Source organism: Chionomys nivalis, chromosome 1 (genome assembly GCF_950005125.1).
Source record: "Chionomys nivalis chromosome 1, mChiNiv1.1, whole genome shotgun sequence".
Lineage (NCBI taxonomy): Eukaryota > Metazoa > Chordata > Mammalia > Rodentia > Cricetidae > Chionomys > Chionomys nivalis.
Window position 1 is genome coordinate 111,714,418 of NC_080086.1, and position 12,971 is coordinate 111,727,388.

A 12,971-nucleotide genomic window follows, 5' to 3' on the forward strand; every position below is an offset into this window, starting at 1 on the left:
AACAGCACAACTTTTTTTTTTTTTTTTTTTTTTTTTTGCTACGGCCGAAAACAAACAAGCATTCAGTCAGCTTTTATCAATACCATTTAAGTGTTTCGTGGCAGGACCTCTTAATGAGCTGCAGGGTTTTGCAGCTGAAGCTGAGTCAGGAAGCCTCTCTTACATGAGAGTGCTTGCTTGCCTCTAGCAGGCAGAGCAGACCCGAGAAATTGCTGCTACCAAGAAAACATGCTGTACTCTATTCTTTCCCAAGCTTTCTGTGGATTCAGTTGTCCACACGTTGGGTGTTGCGGGAGGTCCTTCCGCTCCTCCAGCCAATAGCCGCCAAGATACCAGCCCATTGGGGCGTGGTATCTTTCCCTTTAAAAAAAGCGGCCACTTCCCTCCTCTCTCTCTTTACTTCCTGCTCCGGTTCCGGCGACTAGACTTCTTCCCAATTGCGTGCGCAGAGGGCTGTTGTCTGGGACCGTGATCTGTAAGTTTATTCCCCTTTAAATAAATACCACCCTATTAATCACAATTCCAAACTGGTGTGGGATTGTTTATGACTTGCGCCTTCATCTGGCACCCAACGTTTGGTTTTAGGACCCCTTCTTCCCCCACTCGGCTGCCGGCCGCCAGTTCGGCCGCGGCCTGTGCCTTGCGGCCTGTGCCTTGCGGCCTGTGCCTTGTGCGTGGAGCCAGCAGTTTAACATAAATCATCACGCAGTGGCTTTTCTTGTTGCAGTTCTTTATATTTTCCCTTTAGACACTTCAGATTGACTTCAAGTCCCCACGCAGCCTATCGTTTGCCTCGCTACGTGGATTTAAATTCCACAGGACCGCGTAGTCTCTGCCCACGTGGTTTGCTCTTTTCTGAATTGTTTTCAAATCTCCCTTGCAAGCACAGCTCTTAAGCGGAGCGAACCAGAGCACGCGGTTACCGGTTGCGGAAAGCTGCAACCCCTTGGGACGACTCTGTCACGTGGAGGCATACACAGCTTCCGGGTTACTCTTCTCTACCCCTGGATTCTGGGTTTATGGTTCCGTGTACGGAATTGATTTAATTACATTTACTTTGTTGAGCAACTTGCATTTCCCAGTTTTTAACAAATACTAGGCGGACACTGAAACAGGACCCCGTTTTCGTCGCGACTTGGGAACAGCGCCACCTGCTGGATAATAGGTAATATGGCAGTTTTTGTTTCCAACATGAATTTTACTATTTTAACTACCAAAACAATGGGTTTTTTCATGCAAGGTTTATACGACTATGGAGATAACTTAATTTACTGGTTACTAGGTTTCAGTATTCTTTTGAATATTCTATTATTTAGGAAAAATATGGTCCTAAGAACCATACAATCTTTACCAGAAACTAATACAGGTCAGGAGATTCAGGATTCAAAAGCTTTGAAATCACAGGTGCAGAATGGGGACCAAAAAATTGATACCTCAGTGAAATCACTAGAAACACATGTAGCTCAGGAGATTCAGGATTTAAGAGAGACAATGATAAAAAGACTTGAAATGATTGAAGAAATTATTGGAGCTGGTGAACAGAGTAAGAAGGCACAAGGACAGGATACAATGCCACCACCAGCTATTAGATCTGGCTTACCCAGGGTTTTAGCGACATACCCTGTAATTCATTCTGACAAAGCGTCAACTTCTAAAGGCTCAAAGGGAGTCAGAGAAGCTAGATGGATGCCAATAGCAATGAATGATCTAAAAGAAATTAAGCAAGCTATAGTTACCTTTGGCTTGCACTCTGCATATGTTAAGGAAATGATAAGGACTTGGGCTTCTAATGCTAGAGCTACCCCCCACGATTTCCATCAGTTAGTGTCTGCAGTTTTAGATAATGGACCTTCCTTGATGTTTGGAATCTATTTCAGAGAAGAATCCAAACATATGGAACAGCAAGGAAGAGCAAAAGGTGTGGAGGTTTCCCAAGATCAAATTCTTGGTGTAGGAGAATATGCTGACCCACAGGTCCAAGCTCTTTATGATGATGAAGTACTGTGTTTATGTCACCAAGCAGCTTTAAATGCTTGGAATAGGCTACAAGATCCAGCAAAAAGGGTTGAATCATATACCAGAATTAGGCAGGAACAGAGAGAACCCTTTATTGACTTTTTGCAAAGATTAATTAAGGCTCTGGACATAGGGGTAACAGACCCAGAAGCTAGACGACTACTTCTTGAATCTCTAGCTTTTGAGAATGCAAACATAGAATGCAAAAAGATAATTGGGCCTTTAAAGTTTAGATCAGCACCTATGGATGAATGGATTCAGCATACAATGAATGTCGAGACGTTTAGCTATAATGATGAATCTTGGGTAGGAGAAGCGATTTCCAAAGCAATGAGGAGACATCAAACTGCCAGGTGTTTTAATTGTGGTAAATTAGGACATCTGAAAAGGGATTGCAGGCAAAGGATTTCTAGGAATAATATCCCGTCTGGGAATGACAAAAATAGGAGACCTCGGCCTTCAGGTATATGTAGGAGATGCGGTAAAGGCCGACACTGGTCCAACGAATGCAGGTCAACAACAGACAGACAAGGCAACCCGATACAGTCGGGAAACTCCTTGAGGGGCCTCTCGCAGGCCCCCAAGCCAACAGTGGCCCAGTCATTCCCAGTCACAGTAGAGAACGTGCCTCACCAAGAAAATTAAAAGCTCCAATTTCTGCTGTAAAAAATATTACTGGTCTAAATGATGAATTACGCATGGAGGATGAGTCAAAAAACCCAGTAGGACAGAGTAAACGTATATTTTGGCAGACTTCTATTAATGATCAAAGACCAAAGCTAAGAGTCTGTATAAATGGCACTTTTATTGAAGGCTTATTGGACACAGGTGCGGATGTAAGTATTATTACTCCAGAATCTTGGCATCCGAATTGGCCTCTTCAAGAGGTAGATGTTCAGTTCCTGGGAATTGGAACCCTATCTCGTGTAAAACAAAGCACAAGATGGGTTGAATGCATAGGGCCTGAAGGGCAAATAGGAAGACTAAGGCCATATATTGCCAATATCGCAATAAATTTATGGGGCCGCGACCTGCTACAGCAATGGAATACCCAGATTAACATTCCTGTAGTTCCAGGAACTCATAATTCTGGGAAGGACATGATGAGATATTATGGGAAAAGGTCACCAGCCATTCAGGCTGTACAAGAACATACAGCAAATACCAAACCTTTAGAGGTACCAACAGCCCTACCTTTAAAATGGCTAACTGAGAAGCCAATATGGATCAAACAGTGGCCTCTAGCTGAAGATAAATTACAGGCATTGGAACAGCTGGTGCAAGAGCAACTAGATGCTCACCATATTGAAGAATCAACCAGCCCTTGGAATTCTCCTGTGTTTGTTGTAAAAAAGAAATCCGGTAAATGGAGAATGGTGACAGATTTAAGAGCTGTCAACAAGGTAATTCAACCTATGGGCCCACTACAATCTGGAATTCCTTTGCCTTCTCTATTACCAAAAGGATGGCCTCTTATAGTTATTGATTTGAAAGATTGTTTTTTCACCATACCGTTACAAGAAAAGGATAGAGAAAAATTTGCCTTCACAGTGCCTACTTATAATAATTCTCAGCCTAATAGGAGATATCAATGGACTGTCCTCCCACAGGGTATGCTCAATAGTCCTACATTGTGCCAATATTTTGTAAGTAAGCCATTGGAAATAATTCGTAAACAATTCCCCAAGTCCATAATTTACCATTACATGGATGACATCTTGTTATCTGATTCAAATAAAGATACTTTAGAAAGGATGTTTGAAGAAGTAAAGAAAGTCTTGCCTAGGTGGGGATTACAAATTGCCCCTGAAAAGATTCAAAGAGGAAATTCTATTAATTACCTAGGTTACAGAATAGGGTTAGAGAAAATTAAAACGCAAAAGGCACAAATTAGGAGAGACCGGTTAAAGACTCTTAATGATTTCCAAAGATTGTTAGGAGACATTTCCAGTCTACGACCAGCTGTTGGGATAACACCTGATCTAATAGTTCATTTAAACAAAACCTTAGATGGTGATAAAGATTTGAATAGTCCAAGAAAACTGACAGCTGAAGCAGAAAAGGAACTGACAATGATTGAGGAAAAATTACAGGAGGCACATGTGGATAGGGTGAACCCAAATCTTAGCTGCATCCTAGTCATATTGCCTTCCAGAATTTCTCCTACAGGGATTCTAATGCAGAGGGAAGATATTATTTTAGAGTGGATATTTATACCTAATAAACCAAGTAAAAAATTAAAAACTTATGTGGAAAAAGTCTCTGAATTAATTATAAAGGGTAAACTGAGACTTCGTCAACTAGCAGGTATAGACCCAGCAGAAATTATAGTGCCTTTTACTACTGAAGAAATAAAAAAGTTATGGGAAGACAATGAACCATGGCAAAGAGCTTGTGCTAATTTTTTGGGAGAAATTAATAGCAACTATCCCAAAAGTGGTAGACTTAACCTCATAAAGAGAACTTCTTGGATTCTTCCTAGAATTGTACGTGATGCTCCAATAACTGGAGCCCGTACGTTCTATACTGATGCAAATAAATCAGGGAAAGCAGGTTATAAGTCAGATGAATTGAGTAAGGTGGAACAAAGCCCTTATAATTCTGTCCAGAAGGCAGAATTATATGCCATTCTTATGGTGCTAAGGGATTTTAAAGAACCTCTTAATATAGTTACAGATTCACAATATGCAGAAAGAGTTATCTTGCATATTGAAACCGCTGAATTTATACCAGATGACACAGAGTTGACTTCATTATTTATCCAGGTACAAGACATAATCAGGAACAGGCTTTGTCCGATGTACATAACACACATCCGGTCCCATACAGGTCTGCCTGGTCCCCTAGCACAAGGCAACGCTGAGATTGATCAATTATTGATTGGAAGCGTGTTGCAGGCCTCAGAATTTCATAAGAAGCATCATGTCAATAGTAAAGGCCTAAAGAAAGAATTTTCCATTACATGGCAACAAGCTAAGGACATCATAAAGAGATGTCCTACTTGTTCCTTCTATAATCAAACACCGTTGCCTGCAGGGAGTAACCCAAAGGGTACTAAGAGAAATGAAATCTGGCAGATGGATGTGTTCCACTTTATGGAATTTGGTAAATTAAAATATGTACACCACACCATAGACACGTATTCAGGTTTTCAATGGGCTACTGCCCTGAGCTCAGAAAAGGCTGATTCAGTAATCACACATCTATTGGAAGTTATGGCCATCATGGGAATACCTGCACAAATAAAGACAGACAATGGTCCAGCATATGTATCTAAGAAAATGAAACGCTTTTTTGCTTATTATAATATAAAACACATTACAGGTATACCACATAATCCCACAGGTCAGGCAGTTATAGAAAGATCAAATCGTACTATAAAGGATATGCTGAACAAACAGAAAGGGACCGAAAATACCCCCAGAAATAGATTACATAATGCTTTATTGACCCTGAATTTTCTTAACGCTAATGAGAAAGGAACGACAGCAGCAGAAAGACATTGGATAATGGAAAAGTCTGCTGAACTAAATCAACCAATTTATTTCAAAGATGTGCTGACCTCTCAATGGAAGCCAGGAGATGTGCTACGTTGGGGAAGGGGTTTTGCTCTTGTTTCCACAGGAGAAGAAAAATTGTGGATACCATCAAAATTAATAAAGGTTCGATTTGAAGAGGAGAAACCTCTTGGAAAGGAGAAATGACAACTCATCCACAATGATGATATTCCTACAGGTGGTAAGAAAAACATATAGAATGGGGGCAGGGTTCTGTTCTTATCTCCACAGGAAAACACTCATCTTTGAAAAATTCAAGGGATCCTGGAGGTTTGAATACTGACAGATGGAAAAATACCTGCCCAATAGGAACTATCAAGAAAACTGAATAAGTTGTGTAAGTAAAATATACTAAACCATATTTCTAAATTTATAGAGCTGGTTTTGAAGTTGGACTCTGGCTCAGTCCCTCTCCAATTCCAAGCCTGTTGGTAAGAGAAAAACCCAGAGTTTCTGGAGTTTCTGTCTCATGTCAAGAGCCATGATAGGGGACAGAAAGAAATATGAGTTTAGAAAACATCTTTGCTTTTCTTCATATCTATCATACCTTTCATTGAATATATCTATCATTCCTTTCATTGAATATACATATATGTGTGTGTGTGTGTGTGTATGTCTATATGATTAATGTTTAAGTTTTTCACAATGAACAATGAGTTTTTTCCTGAAGTGACATTTAAAGTTTCCAGGAAGAAGATGGGGCCCCATAACAACGACTCCACCTGGTTGATATGACGTCATGATACTGATAGCGCTACTACAAGACCTGTTTTGGGTACCAGCTGCACAAGACGATCCCAACTTGGTTAGCTGAAATGGTGCACCTCTTATACAACATTCTGGCCAGACCTGCACAAAATACTCAGAGACTATTTGCAATTTTAAAAGACATCGATCTTGAAATTTAACCATCATTTTACTTTCACAGGATCCCCCAGAAAGAACGTCGCCTCCATGACAGCTGGAAGTAACTCTAGAGGACGACGTCCCCTCTCCCAGTAAAGTTTGCCCTTGGGTTTAGGGACATCATTTAGGGGTTGATTATAAATTGGTATATGGTTGAGGGTTGGGGAAGGAATTTTATAATAAGCTCAGGGATCATTTGGAAAAAAAAAAAAAAGAGGGATAATAGATTGGTACTTGTTGGTACTTGTGAGTTATTGTTTTGAGACAAATGTATTGGTATCGATTCTTATATATTGATACAAAGTGAAATTATATTGACTATTGTATGCATGCATGTTTCTACCTCTGTTTAAAAACATTTTTATGTATTGACATATATTGTATTGATATATATTGTATATATTTACCATATTGCAGTGTACATTTCTACCTCTGATTAAGATACTTACATATTGCTTGTGTATTGATATACATTTACCATACTGCAATGTATATTTGTACATTGTTTATATTTGGAGGTCATTGTCCTCATTTGTTTCACAGTTGTTTATTGTCTTAGTCTTTAAGTTAGATAGGTATTGAGAATTATATAGATCAATAGTATTCTAAGTTTGTCATTTATAATTAGACTAATCAGGTTCTTTAGACACATAGAGATTATACTCAGTATAGATAGATAATCTTCAACCTCTTCAAAGAGCTGTAGAAAATGGCCTTTAATCTAACTCAGAGTTTTGTGGTAGTGAGACACAATTGCTCCTGGCAACACCGCTCTATTCCCGAGAGAATGTTGAGCACCAAAGACACTCTACCTGGAGCCTTTCTTCTTGGCTGAACTGGCCTTTGGGTAAAGAAATGCCCATACCTCAACCACTGACAGAAATACAGAGTATCTGTGAATGGAAAAAACAGGACTGTCATATCCTGCCAAGACAGGGTAAGATGGTTTTGACAAGTTTCTTGCCTTTGAAAATGGTGTGTCAGTTATGTTAGGCCTTAGCCAAAGTTGGTTGCTTCAACGCTGCAAACGTGACCTTGGGTGATTGCCCAGGTAGCTAGTTGTCTCTGTGATTTGTTGCATGTTTTAGAAGTTGTTTGATTGCACTTCCTAATTACTCAGGTAACATTATTTCCCTTCTCAGATCTTCGATGGGGTTGAAGACTATATAAATGTAGTTACTTTCGACTCATAACTTAGCCAAGCTATTTATTATATAAGACCTAAGCTAGTTAGAATAGGATATTTGTACTTATTGTATATAATTTCATAGTAGGTTTAGAACTCTCTTACTTAAATAAAAGGGGGAGGTGTTGCGGGAGGTCCTTCCGCTCCTCCAGCCAATAGCCGCCAAGATACCAGCCCATTGGGGCGTGGTATCTTTCCCTTTAAAAAAAGCGGCCACTTCCCTCCTCTCTCTCTTTACTTCCTGCTCCGGTTCCGGCGACTAGACTTCTTCCCAATTGCGTGCGCAGAGGGCTGTTGTCTGGGACCGTGATCTGTAAGTTTATTCCCCTTTAAATAAATACCACCCTATTAATCACAATTCCAAACTGGTGTGGGATTGTTTATGACTTGCGCCTTCAGTTGGGGGCCATCTGTAGTAGGGAGCTGCGGGCCTGCTTTTCGTCCTGCCCGGCTCCTGCACGGCTAGCTTTACACCAGAAATAACAACACACAGATTGTATTCATTTAAACACTGCTTGGCCCATTTCTGTTCATGTATGTAGTACCCCAAGGAGCGCTTACCGGGAAGATTCTAGCCTACGTCCATCCTGGGTCAGAGCTTCATCGCATCTGCTGGGGAGAGGGGAGCATGGCGTCTGCTCCAGAGAGCAGAGCTGTCGAGTCTGAACTCACTTCCTCTTCCTCCCAGCATTCTATTCTGTTTACTCCACCTATCTAAATTCTGCCCTATCAGATGGGCCAAGGCAGTTTCTTTATTAGCCAATGACCTTCCTCCATCATACAATCATCTTACATTTTTAAAATATATCTATATTTTATTGTATGAGTGCTTTGCTTGTATGTATGCTATGTACATGCCTAGTGTTCACAAAGTCCAGAAGGCATTGGATCCCCTGGAACCAGAGCTAATAAATAAATTATGAGCCATCATATGGGTGTCAGTACTCTGTAGGAGCAACAAATGCTCTTAACTGTGGAGCCCTCTCTCCAGACACAAGTTCCATCGTTCTGACAGCTTAGATCCTGGCCCAGAGCAAGAGAAAACACAGGACCAGCAGTCCTTACCTAAGTGCTTGGCTGTAGGGCTTACCTGTGGGTGTTGAGTTCAGAGACCTGACAGTGTTGCTCCCACTTTGACAGCCAGAGACTCAGGGTCCTTCCTGAGAAGTGTGGGAGGGCAGAGAGCCAGTAATACCAGTGACAGGGTCTGGTCCCTTCTTCTATTTCTTCTCATCAGGAAACCCTAAGGCTGGAGGCCCCTGCCCCTGCTGCTTCCAGGTCTCACTCTACAAGATTCTGAATGTGTGTGTCTGTGTGCCCAGGAAGCTCTGGGTTGCATGAGCAGGGAGCCCCACACACCCAAGCCCACTCATCTCCTTGTCTCACCACCACCTGTGCACCAGGGTTCTGTGTCCGCAGTGTTCAGAGCTGGGGGAGGCTCCTCTAGTTCCCTTCTGAGCACATTGCAGATTTCCTGGACACCACAAACTCAACTCAAAACTGGAGTTAAACACCTTTGACACAAGCTCCGTGGAAGGGTGTCATTGTTCAGGCAATCTAAATAATTTCCCTCCCTCCACTCATTTTTAGGTCTCACCCGAAGGTGGGGCTGGGCAGGTGACTTCTGCAGCCAGGATGTAACTCACCATGGCCAGGATAGGCTCTCCCATCCCTGTCTGCCTAAGAAGGAAGGGGCTGAGATACACGTTCTCCTATTCTGGGGTCCCTGGAGCTGCTGTCTGTCCCAGAGGCTCTGTAAATACTAACAAGCCCTCCCAGGACCAGGCTGGTGCTATGAGGAATGCTCTCTCCTGGAACTAGACACCCCAGGGCCTTCTTCCTCAGCACCCAGCCCTGAGCCTCATAGCAGGAAAGGATTAATTGGAATCCTCCTCTAGGGACAACAGTCACAAATCATCCCTCACCCCATCAGTGCTCCCAGTCTGCAACGCATGCCACCTCAGCTGTGCACAGACAGCTGTGTCCCTAAGACCCTGCCTTTGTGGGAGGAAGATGACTTCACATTGTTACTCAGGGTGCTCAGGACGAATTTAGAGTCACACAGCCTTCACATGTCTGTTCTTTTTAGATACCTGTAAATAATTTCAGTAAACTCTTTGGTTCACTAAGCTGAGCCAGGGTTGAATTGTTTCTCCATGTTGCTCTTAGTTTCTTATCTGGGGTAAAATGATATTCGCTTATTTCTCTCCAGAAATGTCACAATAGTTAATGCCTGAATAGAGACGGATAAAGCCAAGGATGAGTTGAGTAGTGGTTGAATGGCCCATACGATACACGCTGAGTCCTGTGGCTGGCACTGTTCTCTGAGAAGTGGAGGGTCCTCAGATGCAATCCCGATACGGCTGCCTTGCCCATGTGTGGTGGGATGGTACATCTCCTTACTGTAGCGGTGGGATGAGTGACTGAACATGCAACCGAGACCGAGTTGTCTGAGAGTGGAGTGAGTCCCTGATGGGCTGGCTTACTCAAACCTTGAGGCATAGTTGCTTGTTACTCTCTGAAGTGCCTATTTATGGAAATCCCAAGGTACCTGTCTTACCTTGTGTGAAATGGAGTGTCAAGCACCCTTGAGGAGTGGAATCTGCCACATGAATGTAGAGATGCCCCCAATACAGACGGAAGAGCAGAGAAAGCATGCATGCAGCAGGACGTCAGTCAGTTGTTGCTGTAGTTGCATAGCCACTGCACTGAGTACTAAGACATAAAGCTGAGGGTGGGATGGCCGCTCAGCGGGAATTTACATGTTTAAAGGGGTAACTATAAGAAGGAGGGACATGGCTGGGGTCATCCACATTAGACTCCAACTTGTTAGATAAATTGGATAGAAGGGGTGAAATGGAGGTATTGTTTTGCATTTCTTATTTAAAGTTATATTTATTTCTCTCCCTATGAATGCGTGTGTGTGAGAGTGTATGAGTACATGTGTGCATATGTGTGCACATGTCAGAGGACAACTTCCAGGAGTCAGTTCTTTTTTTTTTTTTTGGTTTTTCAAGACAGGGTTTCTCTGTGGTTTTGGAGCCTGTCCTGGAACTAGCTCTTATAGACCAGGCTGGTCTCGAACTCACAGAGATCCGCCTGCCTCTGCCTCCCGAGTGCTGGGATTAAAGGCGTGCGCCACCACCGCCCGGCTCAGGAGTCAGTTCTTTCCTCCCATCACGTGGACTTGAGACTGACCTCAGATCATCAGGGTTGGTGGCCAGTGCCTTAGCCCTCTGAACTATCTTGTCAGCCTGGTTTGCATTGCTTGCAGCTAGGTAGGAGGTCAATGTGCAAAGATAATACAAGTTCTGTCTGTGCTGAAGAGTCCTTCCTGGGATCCAAAGCTTGTAACTTATGGCAAGATCACAGAGAGTGAGGGCTCAGAGAACATGGTAGGAGTCCAACCTTTACGAAAGAAGGGAAAACCTATGATTGACCACACAGATAAAGGCTCAGCAGATACAGGTGCCTGCTGCCAAGCTCGATGTCCTGAATTCAATTCCTAGGATCCACATGGTGGAAGGACAGGACCATTACTACAACTTATTATACAATATGGTGCACTTGCATGTGCATATGCACATCTACGTACTAAACAAACATTTTTAAAAATTAAAAATAAAACATGCACAGAGGACAATAACAATGGACATTGAAGAAGGGAACATAGTGATAGAAGATCCACTTCTGGTCCAATTTTTAATAAGGAGGAAGGAAAATCCATGATCCAACATGCAGACAGTAGGCTTAACAATAGCCAGGTACTATGACATGAGACTGGAGAGATGGCTTAGTGGTTAAGAGCATTGGCCGCTCTTGCAGAAGACCTAGGTTCCACCACCTGCATGCAGATCACAACCAGCTCTAATTCCAGTTCTAGGGGATCCAATACTCAGTGTACAAACATGCATGCAGACAAAAACACTCATGCACACAGAATAAACCTTTTTTCTATTTAATATGATAGTATAGTTACATCATTCTCTTCCCGTTCCTCCCTCCCAACCCTTCCATATATCCCTCCCTGCTCTCTTCAAACTCATGGCCCCCTTTTTCACTAATTGTTATTACATGAATATATGTGCAGTGCACATACAAATACATTCCTAAATATAACCTGTTCGGTCCATATAATGTTACGTATGTCTATTGAAAGAAACACAGGAAGGAAGGAAGGAAGGAAGGAAGGAAGGGAGGGAGGGAGGGAGGGAGGGAGGGAGGGAGAGAGAGAAAGAGAGAAAGAGAGAAAGAGAGAAAGAAAAGAAAGAAAGAAAGAAAGAAAGAAAGAAAGAAAGAAAGAGAAAGAAAGAAAGAAATTATGTTAGGGAGTATCTGGCACTTGAGTTCCTTGAATTGGAGAATACTTTTAAACTAGAATGAAAAAGCCAGTCACATCACATCCTGACTTGTGAGGACATAGAGATGCGTAGAAGTAGTCAGAGTGCTGCGGAAACAGAAAAACCAAGAAGCTCTGTATCCTTCTGTAAAACATAGGCAGCATGACCTGAGACAATATGAGGAAATCAGCTCCTAATGAACTGGCTTACAAAAACCCTTGGTTATCGCCGTCTGAGGTCTCTATGATTATTGAGGACATACAGGCATTATTGAGGGAACTGGACACGGGAGAGGTGATGTTGGATGCTTAGCTCACTGGGCTGCATAGGGTTGTGTTCACACGATGGTTAAGAAAGAGTGAGTCAGCAGGTTCCTTGGGGGTAGGTCTGGGACTTTCACGGCTTTGCTGAGTCCAAAAGTGGGACATGATCTTTATGAGACAGGAGAGACTATAGTCGATCTGAATGATTCAAACAGGCATATAAATCTGGTCTGTAAAGTTCAAAGCAGTCAAGAGGACATGAGACAAAAACAAAGTTGACAAAGGTCTGTTCAGGCCACTTTGTGAGGGCAGGAGTGGCAGCCATATGAGTTCAGTCTAAACGCTGTGGAAATGTGGAAGGGGCATGGAAAGACAAAATTGTCTGTACCAGACTGGCCAGCTCCTTTGAGCTTCAAGACTTTGCCCTGCATCTCATGTGAAAACTAATCGCCACCGCACTCCCATTTCTCTGTACTATAAATGACTTGTGGTAAGTTCTAGTGTTTGGGGAAAAATTTCTGCTCATTCCAAAGTTTAACATCAAGCAAACAATTCAGTCAATCAAAATAGATGTCACTCAAGACTGCTATGTGGTGTATGGGGGATAACAGGGCAAAAGGGATATAAAACGTCTGTTTAACTGAACTTGGAGCTCCATTTTGGGACTGATGTCTGGGTCTATCATGTACACACAACAAATTGC